The following is an 11,506-nucleotide window of genomic DNA, read 5'->3' on the forward strand; positions in this document are numbered from 1 at the left end:
GCAGAGGGACACTGAAAACAGCAATATCTGCAAAAACAGCTGGACTCTTGAGAAAGTCCAGGAGATAAGGGAAATGGATTGTTAGGGGTGTCAAAGGCTCTCATTGTACCAGGAACCCACCAACCTGGAGCCTTTGTTAACTTTTAAAGTGGGTCTGGATCGAGAGGAGGTGTGTGTCTTAGTAAAAACAAAGACCTCTCGATCCACTTAATTTTTACCCCTGAAGGGGAAAAACTGTCTAAAGAATTTTTTTAATTGTTCAAAGGAGTTGTGAAAATTGTAGTTTCTTCTGTGGGCTCAGAAGTTTGAACACACCTTTCTCTGAAAGAATTGTAGAAATTGTGTAAATTAATTTGAGGATTTAATTTATTTGTCTACATGAGGTTTTGTGCAGAGCTGAAAGGCTCCAGTTTGGAGGGGACTACACCCTTCTGCTTTTTATGTTTTGTTGTAAAAAGCCAGAATTAGAAAGTTTCAGTTCTGAAGCAAATTCTGCAACTCCTGTCTTGTGAAGACCAGACCACCCCCACCAGTCTGTGGTTTCTCGTGGAGAGCTAGAATTGGCAAGTTCTAAACCCAAGGCACATTCTGCAGCTGCAGCCTTGTGGGGATGGTGTCCTATGGAAGCCTAGGTATTTGTCATACACTTCCTCTGTGGAGGTTATAAGAAAACTTTAAAGGAAAGTATTTTATTATCTTTCCTTAATAAAGGTTATAAATGTTAAAGGTTATAAAATGTTACAAATATTAAGGTTTCCTTAATAAAGGTTAATTTGTTAGTCACCGCCCCATGCCTAAGACTTGATGCAAAAATTTGGGATAGAGAGCAATTGGTTACTAGAAATAAAAAATGTGACGTGATTAGCTTTAGGCAGTGGCATTGCTTGCTGCTGAACTAGATCATGTTTATACAGAGTCACCTGTTTTGTTTGGGAAAACTTTGCAGAAAATAATAAGAGAGTTTACTCCACCCTCATGAGTTAAGTTGTTGCAGTATATGGATAGTAAACAAAGTCATGCTAAAGGAATTTTAGTGAAAGAGCATGAAGGAACACAAAGTCTGTTGTCTATCTTTCTAAACTGGGAAACCTGATAGCCAGAGCCCCATTGTCAGCAGAACTGTGAAGCCACAGCTCTGATGGTGGCTGAAGCCCAAAATGTAGAGAAACATTTTAACAGAGTAAAAGTATGGTATTTTAGTAAAAGCCTGTCTGCACAACCCAGCTTTCAATCCAGGCGACAGTATTAAAGGCAGTGTCCTTGAAACTCTCCTGGAGCAGAATAAAGAAAAACAATGGCATTGTATTCATGGAAAAGAATGTAAAACAATACGTATTAACTAATAGTAGCTTGCGAAGCCACTCAAACCCTGTAGGACCCTATAAAAATGTGCTAAATATAGACATAAACAACATTCCTATACCTCCATGAAGACTCAGTGAATAGCCTGAGTGGTTTTCCATTACCGAAAGCTGACAAAGGGGAGGGTATTGATTGTTAAAGTTTCACATCAGATTAAAGCTTTGTTTCAAGTAACAGATCTGCAAACTAAAGTGAAGAAAGCCATTTACAGGATACTCTGTCATGAATGGAAAACAATTAAAGGGAGGAGGAATGTTACCACCCACCTGGTCAGCTCAGACAGCGGAGCTGTATGCTCTTGTAAGAGCCTGTGAATTATAAGAGACAAGAGAGTAAATGTTTTTACTGATTCTAAATATGCATATGGTGTGATACATGCATTTGGGAAACAATGGAAAGAAAGAGGTTTATTAACCTGCAGAGGAAAGACATTGGCTCACGAGAACTTAATCTCCTGCCTATTGGAGGTGGTGAGTTTACCAAAAAAGGTAGCAATAATACACATCAAGACGCACCAGGCAGGGTGCTCAGAAGAGGCAATAGGAAACAGACTGGCTGATGAAGAAGCTCAGAAAGCTGCATTCTTGCCAGAAATATCTAAGATACTTCCCTTGCTCCCAGTAACAGCCCCCTTGCCAGAGAAGCTGTCTTTTCCACCAGAAGAACTTGAGATAGTTAAATAGAGTGGGGCAGAAGAAAGAGGGGGTAATTGGTTTACACGGGATGGTAAGCAGTGGATACCAAAAGCTCTGGCCTTAGAGTTGTTTAAGCAACTTCATGAAGGGAGTCATTGGGGCTCCCGAGGAATAGCAGAAGCCTTCCTCAAAATGCTGCTGAAATAGGCTGTATGGGCATCCCTACTTTTGAATCTCCAGTCACTGGGGGCCAATCCATGCTGCCATTGCTTTCTTTATGCTAAGATGTTTCTGTGCCTTCACTTGCCACAGGTGGTGTGGAAGACAACATGAAAGCGAAAATTAAGGTTAGAAAATTAGATTATTACACTATTAGAATGTTTCTCTTAATAATCTAACCTTTATATTGTCAGTTAAATTGGGGCCAAACGTGGGAAAATAATTTTTTAACCTTAAGAGAAGAACTAGCAAAAACCTTAGCAATTGTTGGGTCTGCAGAGGGCCAGGGGGATCTGAAAACTGGCCATGGGTGGCCAGCCCAGTCGAGCCTAAATGGTGGGTTAGCACCCTGAGTGAAGTCCATAATGGAACAGGATTTTGGGACAAAAAAAGAAGTCCATGGCAGCTTCATTCTTCTGAAAGAGGCATATATTGTCTAAATAGAACAGGTAGCATGTATGTGGGAAAAAGTGTTTGTGAGTGGACTTTATCTTTGGATTTAGATTGTTGGACCCCCAACTGCCCCTCCTTAAGGCTGTTAAACAAAACAGGGCAAAGATGAATGGCCATCTGAATGAACCAGACAGCTACAGCTCTTGACCTTGCTGACCAGTCTACTCAGATGAGATTTCAACATGGGATGGTATTAGACTATTTATTAGCAGAAGAAGGGAGAGTGTGTGGAAGATTAAAGGACTCAAACTGCTGTTTGTAAACAGATGACAATGTAAATGTAAAATGTGAATGTAAAACAAATAACAAAAGGAATAAGAAAGTTAGTTCATGTACCAGTCCAAACATGGAAAGGATGGAAATGGGACATGTTTTCATGGTTACTTGGTGGACTATGCATTAAACAAATGGTTTTTTTCCTCTTATGTGTTGTAGCAACTCTAATGTTTTTACTATGCATGATCCCTTGCTTAGTACAACTCATTCAACATGTGATCAAAGGGATGCAGGTAGTAGCCATGCCTACTGACCCAGAGATGGCTACAAAAGGGCAGAAAGTAATGCCACTGCAAATAATTGCAAAGCCAAAAAGGACCCAAGAACAAGAAATTAGGTCAATGATAACTAAGGTTTGTAAAGACAATTATTAACAAAAATTAAAAGAGGAGGGATTGAGAGGAATGACAGGTTTGTCAAACAAGTTGTGGGTCTGCTGGTAAGATGAAACTATCACTGAGAGATGATAGAAACAGTGGAACGGATTCCATTGAACGATGAAAGAGGCACTGAGGAAGCACCACAAATTCCACAAGAGTTAAGAATTAAGAAGGATATTATGCACTGGGTGGGGGAGGGGTCGTCTCAGGTGTCAGGCGTTCCGGGAAGCCTGTACCTCTCAAGTACTTCAGCCAATGGGGAAAGGGAGAAGGGACAAGCGGCCGGGAAATTAGGGTAAAACGGAAACTGTACCCTCCAAAAATTTGAGAGACCCCAGGGGAATGCCCTATGGCCTCTCCCTTTATTCAAATAAAATAAAAGGACTTCTCTGTCTCCTTTTGGACATAAATCTCTGGTGTTTGTGGATTCATTTTCCTGACACCCTGGATCACTGTGGAGCTGCTGGAAGGCTCAGTGGGATAGGTGAGTGAAGGCAAAGAAGGGAGCTCTCAGTGTGAAGGGCAGCTTTGGACCTGATTTCTCTGAGCCTGAGAGAATTACAGCCTGTCAGTGGCTGATTTGTTCCCAAAGGAAAGTCTCTTCAGAACTCTCTCGCTCAAGGTCTATCTCTGTAAAGAAGTTCATTTTCTCAAAACAGTTCTATACAACTGCTCATAGTGTGTTTTTCTCTTGCCCCACCAAAGGGACAAGAGGTAGTATTCCCTTTACTAATCATGTTAAACCTGTGTCATGGAGTTACTTTACCTTTAAGGGAGTTGGAGTTGCTGGGAACTGCCTGGAGTCTTTTCTCCTGACCAATTATCGGTCATTGCTGAGAACTGACAGCAGTTTAGGCCATTGAAAAGTGGGATCAACTTGTGAACCCTACCTTAAAGTGTAAAAGCAGAGCTCTCTGGGTTCTCTTTGTTTTCTGGCTGTGGAGGGTGGCGGAGCTCCAGGCCTCCCGTCCCTGCCCAGGCCATGCGGCCGGGCGGGGATGGGGCCGGGCCTGCCCCGTCTCCCGGCCGGGAGATGGCGGGGCCTGGGGAAGGTTTTCCTCGGGCCGGGCCGGGCCGAGCCGATCTCTGGCTCGGCTGCAGGTTTTGCTGTAACTAAATTCACTAGAAACTGCCGAGGGAAGAAAGAGAGAGGCTCTGGACCTGCAGCAAGTTGGAGCAGCGACCACACTCTCCAGAGCAGCTATAAGGAATTTTCCATCGCAGACGGCTCCAGCTCCTGTTCGGCAGAGATCTCCGAACCATCTACAAAAGCCTGGGCAAGATCTTAACTCTTTCATTACCCAGATGAGACTTGCGGATTAATCTTTTTATCCAGAGAGAGAGAAAGAGAGAGATCAACATGAAAAGAGACTTTATAAACTACCAGTGACAGGAAAGAAAAGAAGCTTCAGAAAGGTAGAGAATTAAGAAGATGCTTTAATTAAGCTGAAATATCTTTCTGTTAAAACTATGGAGATGGACAATGAAGTTCTGAAAAGAACTCCTTTAATTCATGATACAGTATCTAGGGAGGAATAAAGTGTTCAAAGTGTAAATTTGAATAAAAAGTAGAGTAATTATGGTATAGTGAAGTGCTGGGAGATTTGAAGCCTTGAGAGGCAATGAGAAAACTGTTTTCTAGTGAAGCTCACAGAAACAGATGAAGAAGACCTTTTTGCCTTTGAATAACTTATCCTTAAAAATGCTATCTCTAGACTCATGGCCCATACACACTTCAGAGTGATGTGAAAATGGGAGGAGTGGGCTCTAATAATAGCAGTTCTGGGCAGCTAACATTAGGGCAATAGGAAACTATAACAGAAATAGTTTTCTTGTGAGAAACTCCATAAATTAACAGGAACAAACTTCTGTTTCTCTACAAAGACTGGTGAAAAGACTGTAGCAAGAATTGAGACTGTTTTAACCATCAAAGCTCCAAAGTTTTTGTCTCTGTTGTCATGTGAACAAGGGAATAGTGGGTAGATAGGGGATGAAAAGGTTTTTCTGGAAGTTTATTCTGGTGTTCTTATTATTGTAGTTTGTCAATAAACTTTCTTTTTTTTTCCTTTTAAGTTTTATGCCTGTTTTGCTCTTGTTCTAATCCATATCTCACAGCAAGAAATAAGTCATTTTCTTAGTTATTGGTTTAAAACAACGACAACCTGTAACTTAAGACCCTGTAAAAGTTGAAAAGTTCAGGGAATAAAGGCCCTTTCTAGCAACTCATTTTGGTGAGCTGTGAACGAATCCAGACTTCCACATTGTGTCCAACAGCGACAGGCAGCATCTGTCAAAAGAGCAGAGAAACCCTGACACATCTCAGATGTGGCTAAACAAGGACTGTCCCGGGTTCTTAGCCACACTGCACTGTTCTGCATTTCCAGTGTAAAAGGAAGAAATCTGAAGGGAAGATCCTGTGTTGTACTGTATTGTTTTGCTCCCCATGGTATTATGTTTAACTGTTTGTTCCCTTCTCCCCTCTGTTTTTGTTACAATGTGTTGTCCCAGTTGTCAGTCCTTCTGTGTTCCCCCTAGCCTCCCTCCTCTGGGCCTTCTCTGTCACCTGGCTACTCCCTCTCAGCTTCTAGAAAGCTTGGAGAGGGTTGTTGAGTAATAAGGCAGAACAGAAGGGGTTCCTCTCCAGTGTTATAAATCCATATTGTGATATTGGCTTTCGCAAGTATTAGGATGAATGTTATATGCTTTAGCTATGTTTGTCCTTTTTCTCTTTCTAGCAAGTTTTAGGCATAGAACAATTTTGAACGTTAGAGCTATGTCCCTCTGTACAAAGCAAGATAACCCTAGAGGGCAAGACAGTGGGGCCCAGGCTGCTATCAGTGGAAGGATGATGGGGCCCAGGCTGCTATCAGTGGAAGGATGATGGAGCCCAGACTGCTTTCCAGCAGCAGGACGAGGAAGCCCAGACTGTTATCAGCACTGACCACTTACAGAGAAAGGAACCCCAGCTCAAATAAAATGATGATCAGAAGGAATCAAACTTCTATAACGCATGTTCTAAAAAGGTGGAACCAGGGAGTGGCCATGCAAAATACTTCTTGGAGAAGTATGAATATGCATTAGAAACCCCACAGCAGAATGGGATAAAAGGAGTGTTCCAAAGATATCAGGTGTGTTCCTGGCAATGCACCAGGGCACCTGGCTATTTTAACCCTTTAATTTATTATCTTTGTCTCCTAATTGTCTTTTTGTTTATGTTAAACCTTTTATAATTTATTAAATGAGTGAACCTTGTTTTTCACACCAGGTACTCTCATTTGCTGTCCCAAATGTCCATCCAACTCTGTTCATACGCACCCCCTGCCCCCTTTTTCCCTATTGGTCAATGATCTGTCCCTGCCCTATCTTCCTCCCCAGTATTTAAGCTGCTGACACCCCTGCCTTGGGGGCTCTTTTGGAGCAGCACCCCTGAGGTTTGGAGTCCCGCTGGGGGCGGAATAAAACCTTGGATTTCTGCTCTCCTTAAGAGCCTGCCTCTGCCATCGTCATGATAGTCTCTTCCAGCAAGGGAGAAATCCCTAGCTGCTCCCCTAAATCTGGGGATTCAGAGGGGTGTCCCCCTGCAGGCCAGTGGTGTCTGGCTAGCCCGGGTGGGTGGAGTGACCACTCTGAAAAGGGACACCACAACAGTCCTGTTCCATGGTTGCAACATGTTGAGGATAAGTCTCCCCCTTCCTACTTTCGTTTCATTGTTTTCTCTAGTTCAAGGTTCATGCCTCTAGTCTGTCATGATGAAACTCAAACTTTAAATTTTCAGCTTTTGTAGGTTTGGTATCTGTAAGGAATAAAGTAAGAGCACAGATACATCAAAGCTGGGGACTGCTGAAGGTTGCATCATAGAGACTTTCTTCCACATTTGAAGTAGTCTGTGTGACAATCTGGCAGATAGGGAAGACTGTAATCTCTTGACACTGCACTGTACTGAAGCTCCGGCTAGCTCTATGGTGTTCTTTTGCACTCCGGCACAAGCAAGCACAAAGAGTGGGGAATCACTGGGGAGTAGGCTTTTCCCTCAGCGAAACCTCCAGAGTCTTGGGCCACCCCAAGCTCTGTGGCGTACAGCGTCAGGTGTGGTGACAAGAAAGCAGAGGAGCCTCTCTTGGATTGAAGTTCCCAGTAACAGTTTATTGGGATGGGGAAACAATGGGCCTCCACCCAAAGGAGTCACGTCTGGGACAGCCCCAAGCACTGCCATGCAGGGGGTTAAGTACAGCCCGATCTTCAGGGGAGGGTACAAACCATGGACCAATGGGGAATTCCAAGGGGAGGAGTAAGGGGAGGGGATCACAAATTCTAGACCGATAGAGATACACAGAGGGAGGGAGCAAGATACACTAACCAGTGGGGCCTCGAGGAACAAATGATTGGCAGGGAAGGATCTGGAAGACAGGGTGGAGTTTACAATGATGGACAAGGTAGTAGGGGCAGAGCTGGGGTGACAGACAAGGAACTTTCAAGAAGGAAGGGAGAGGTTTGCTTTGATGGATAGGATGTGGGAGGGATAACAACAGGGAGAAATCATTACGCTTAACCTGGGGGGAAAGGAGCAAACCAACAAACAATGTGTACTTTGACAAAACTCAATAAACAGACTGCAACAATCTCTCTTTCTTTGCATAACTTTGCATATCAGCAAACTGAAATGTTTGAAAATTGATTGTGTCCACATGGAAAATATTTGAATTCACTTAAAACTTCCAGTAGCTTTATTCAGTAATTGAGGTTTAGTCTTTGTGGAATATTTGGTTAGTATCAAGCCCAGATTCAAATTCTTTATAGAGAAAATATGGAGAAAATAATCTGGAGTCCTGAACAGGAGCTGAACTGCAGTCAAATTTTGTCCATATAACAGACAAGTAAATGACTTCTGCCCTTCCTTTCAGTATCTGTGACAAATTAAATGAGCTGCAAAATAACTTTGCTCATCTGTGAGAAGGAAAATAGGTCTACAGCTATTTTTAAAGTTTCTGTGAGTACTAAGGTAAACTGACTATATTAGTTTTAGGATATAAATTAATTTTAAGCATTTGCACAACAGATTAAAATATACTTTTGCAGTCAAAAATTCTGGTGATAACTGATAAGGAAATAAATGCCAGTATGACTGATTCAGAATACGCTGTTTACAAGACAATAGAGAAGCAAGAATTGCTTTTTAAAAGCAAATTGCTCATTTTCCTGCTACATTTTTCTCATGTTAATCGTAAAGAAGCAAAGTTACTAGGTATTGCCATACAAACTGTTTTATTCTGTCAAACAGTTTAAGTTAGCTCACCTTGTAAAATCAACTATCATACTGTCAGTTGTGCCTGCCTACTCCAAAACCGATCACCTATCAGGGACCTTAACATGTTGTCAGGTGTCGTTCTGATTGGGAACGGCGATAAAGAACGACACTGACTCTCAAGGGAGTCACAACAGGAGTATTCCTAGTTTATTGCTCTCAGCTTGTCTTATAGACAGATACGTGGAAAAGTACAGAAAGAAAACTCTTATTGGTTAGCAAAGTGCTACATCACCATCATTGGTCAGGGGCTCACTACCCCCCTGACTCTCTCCTGCAAGGAAAACAAGAGGACAGACAAACAGCACCTGGCAGTTGTTTTCTGTCTCTGAGGATTGTTTTGAAATTCTCCTATGAAGTTCTCAGGCTAGCTTCTCAGGCAGGACTGAGAGGCCATGGGCCTGCAGTTTCTGCAGCTCCCTGCAGCCTGTTCCAAAGCTAGCATCCATAATTCACCCTTTTTGTTAGAAAAAATAAAAAAGCAGTGTTTGTTACATCCTACTGGGCCCTTGTAGGACAGAGAACAAACACAGCTCAAGAGGTTTCTTTACTAGAACTTTGAATGGATGTTGACCTAGAATTTTGGTTTATGTTTTGATGTTTAAGAATTGTTTTCCTTGCAAGGACTTGATGGTTGAGTCTAATATTTCTAATTCAGTGAATTAGTACACACACTATACAAAACACTGTTAGTCTGTTTAAACTGACAGTCTGACATGTCAACAGAGTAGTGTAAGAGAACACTAAAGTGATAAAACTCACATTAAGTACACTTAGATTTATACTCAGTGACACTCTACTCAATTTTACTATGCAAAATCCATAAACTTTTTACAAATCAATTAACAATGCACAATGCAGTTTATGATGCTTTGATCCCCCCTTTTTATCCCCTTTTTTTTTTTTTTTTTTTTTTTTTAATTGGATTTTCTCCTCAAATATAATTGGGTGGCTTTTGAGGGATTTATAAAGTTTACATGGTTGCTGTTATTGTTTGTCGGATTTTTTGACTGGATTGTGCTGAATGAGGAAGTTTATGGAGATTAATTTTTGACAGTATTTTACTAAGGATGGATAGGATGCAGACTCGTTTAGGATGATCTTTGGTTGTCAGAACAGTAGTTCATGAATTCTGGGAGGTTCAGGGAACTTGAAGTTACTATCTCTTCGCGGCTGGTTGTCAGCTCCTGCGAACACAAGACTCAAAAGGCACAAGGTGAGTAAATTTGGGTCCCGCAGGGACTGCAGGATTTTGGCTTGGCTCAGGCCGCTGGAGCCGACGGACACTGCACCGACCCCGAGGCATCTCCTCGGGCTGGCGCGGAAGGTCCCGGCCGAGGGGCCTGCCGGTCTCCTTCCTTCCCCTGCCACCTTTATGGGTGCGGGAGGGGGGCGCTGGTAGAACTCGGATGTGTGCAGGGGGGCGCGGGGCCGCAGAACTCGGCCTGGTGCTCTCCAGCATGGCAAGCACGGGGGGAGCGAGGTGGGTGCGGGGCTAGCGCGTCCCGCGCATGCGCGGGGCGAGCGAGGCCGCCGGCCCCCCCCCGCCGCTTTCTCGCCGGTACGTCGGACGTGGGGGGGGGCGATGCCCGCCACGGGCCTGGCCCCGGCCTCAGATTTGGGCTTGGGCTCGGCTTTTTCGGGGTCGGCTGGCGGCCGCCCGGGCCACGGCCGGTGGCGGCGGGCAGGCGCAGGGGGAGCGAGGTTGCTGTTCCCCCTCCCCCCGCTGCTTCTCTGCCGGGGGAAGCCGAGCGCCCCGCCGCGTTGGTACACGGGGGGTTTGTTCACCCGGGCTTCCCGGCGGCGGCGGCCCGCGGTGTTCCGGACCCGCGCTCGGACCCCTCGGCAGCGCCCCGCGCACCGGGCACGGGGGGGGCTGAAGAGAGGTTTTTCTGCTGGCAAAGCCTGCGCGCCGAGCTCCGCGGATGGCGGGCGCTCAAACTTTTCTGGAGAGGGAGATCTCTGGCTCGCGGATTGCTCTTGCTCGCTGCTAAAATCCTCTGACGGTCCGGGCAGAGCTGAAAGAGCACTATGCAGCTCATCCACGGTTTCATCTCCCGGTCCCTCATCTTGTACAACGGAGGAACTTTCGGCATCAAAGTTTCTCATCCCGGCTTCACTGTTTTTAGGCTGGCACTGTTCCAGTGCCCTAAAGATCACTCCCCAAGTTGCTGCTAAGTCGCATGCACTGGTATTTCCTGCAACTAGCTCAGTCCACAGGTGGTCCCCTACTGACCACCAAATCTCAAGGTCAAACACATCATTCACAGTTATAGCAAACTCCTGCGCTTTCACCCAGTGGAACAAAGCACGTATATCTTCTTCAGGAATACAGAGTCTCATGCTCAGCAAGGCATTTTGCCATGCAAGGCAGACCAGCTGCTCGTTAGCTAAATTACAGTTCTCCATTATGAAAAATTTATCTTGGCGGCTCCGCGAATGCAGTAATGCAGACGCTATTGGCTCTGACCCGGGACTTCGAGCTCTCCTTCACCAAGAAGCCGTTCCAAGCCCGCTCACCGGCAGGCTCCACTATCCCGTTGGTTTTCAAAACCATCTTCCTCTAGGAAAGCCTGGGAGAATTCCACTTACCCCTCTAGGGGGAAGGGCTGGCTTTTTCCCGCTCGCTGCTTACCCTCAGGGGATTAGCAGAAGTCATGTCGGTTGCTTTCTGACCTCAGGGGTCGGTGGCACATCACGTCGGGTTACCGGACCTCGGAGGGTCGGTTCAACATCACATCGGGGTCACCAGATGTCGTTCTGATTGGGAACGGCGATAAAGAACGACACTGACTCTCAAGGGAGTCACAACAGGAGTATTCCTAGTTTATTGCTCTCGGCTTGTCTTATAGACAGATACGTGGAAAAGTACAGAAAGA

This window comes from Cyanistes caeruleus, chromosome 9, assembly GCF_971803275.1.
Source record: "Cyanistes caeruleus chromosome 9, bCyaCae1.hap1.1, whole genome shotgun sequence".
NCBI classification, from domain to species: Eukaryota; Metazoa; Chordata; class Aves; order Passeriformes; family Paridae; genus Cyanistes; species Cyanistes caeruleus.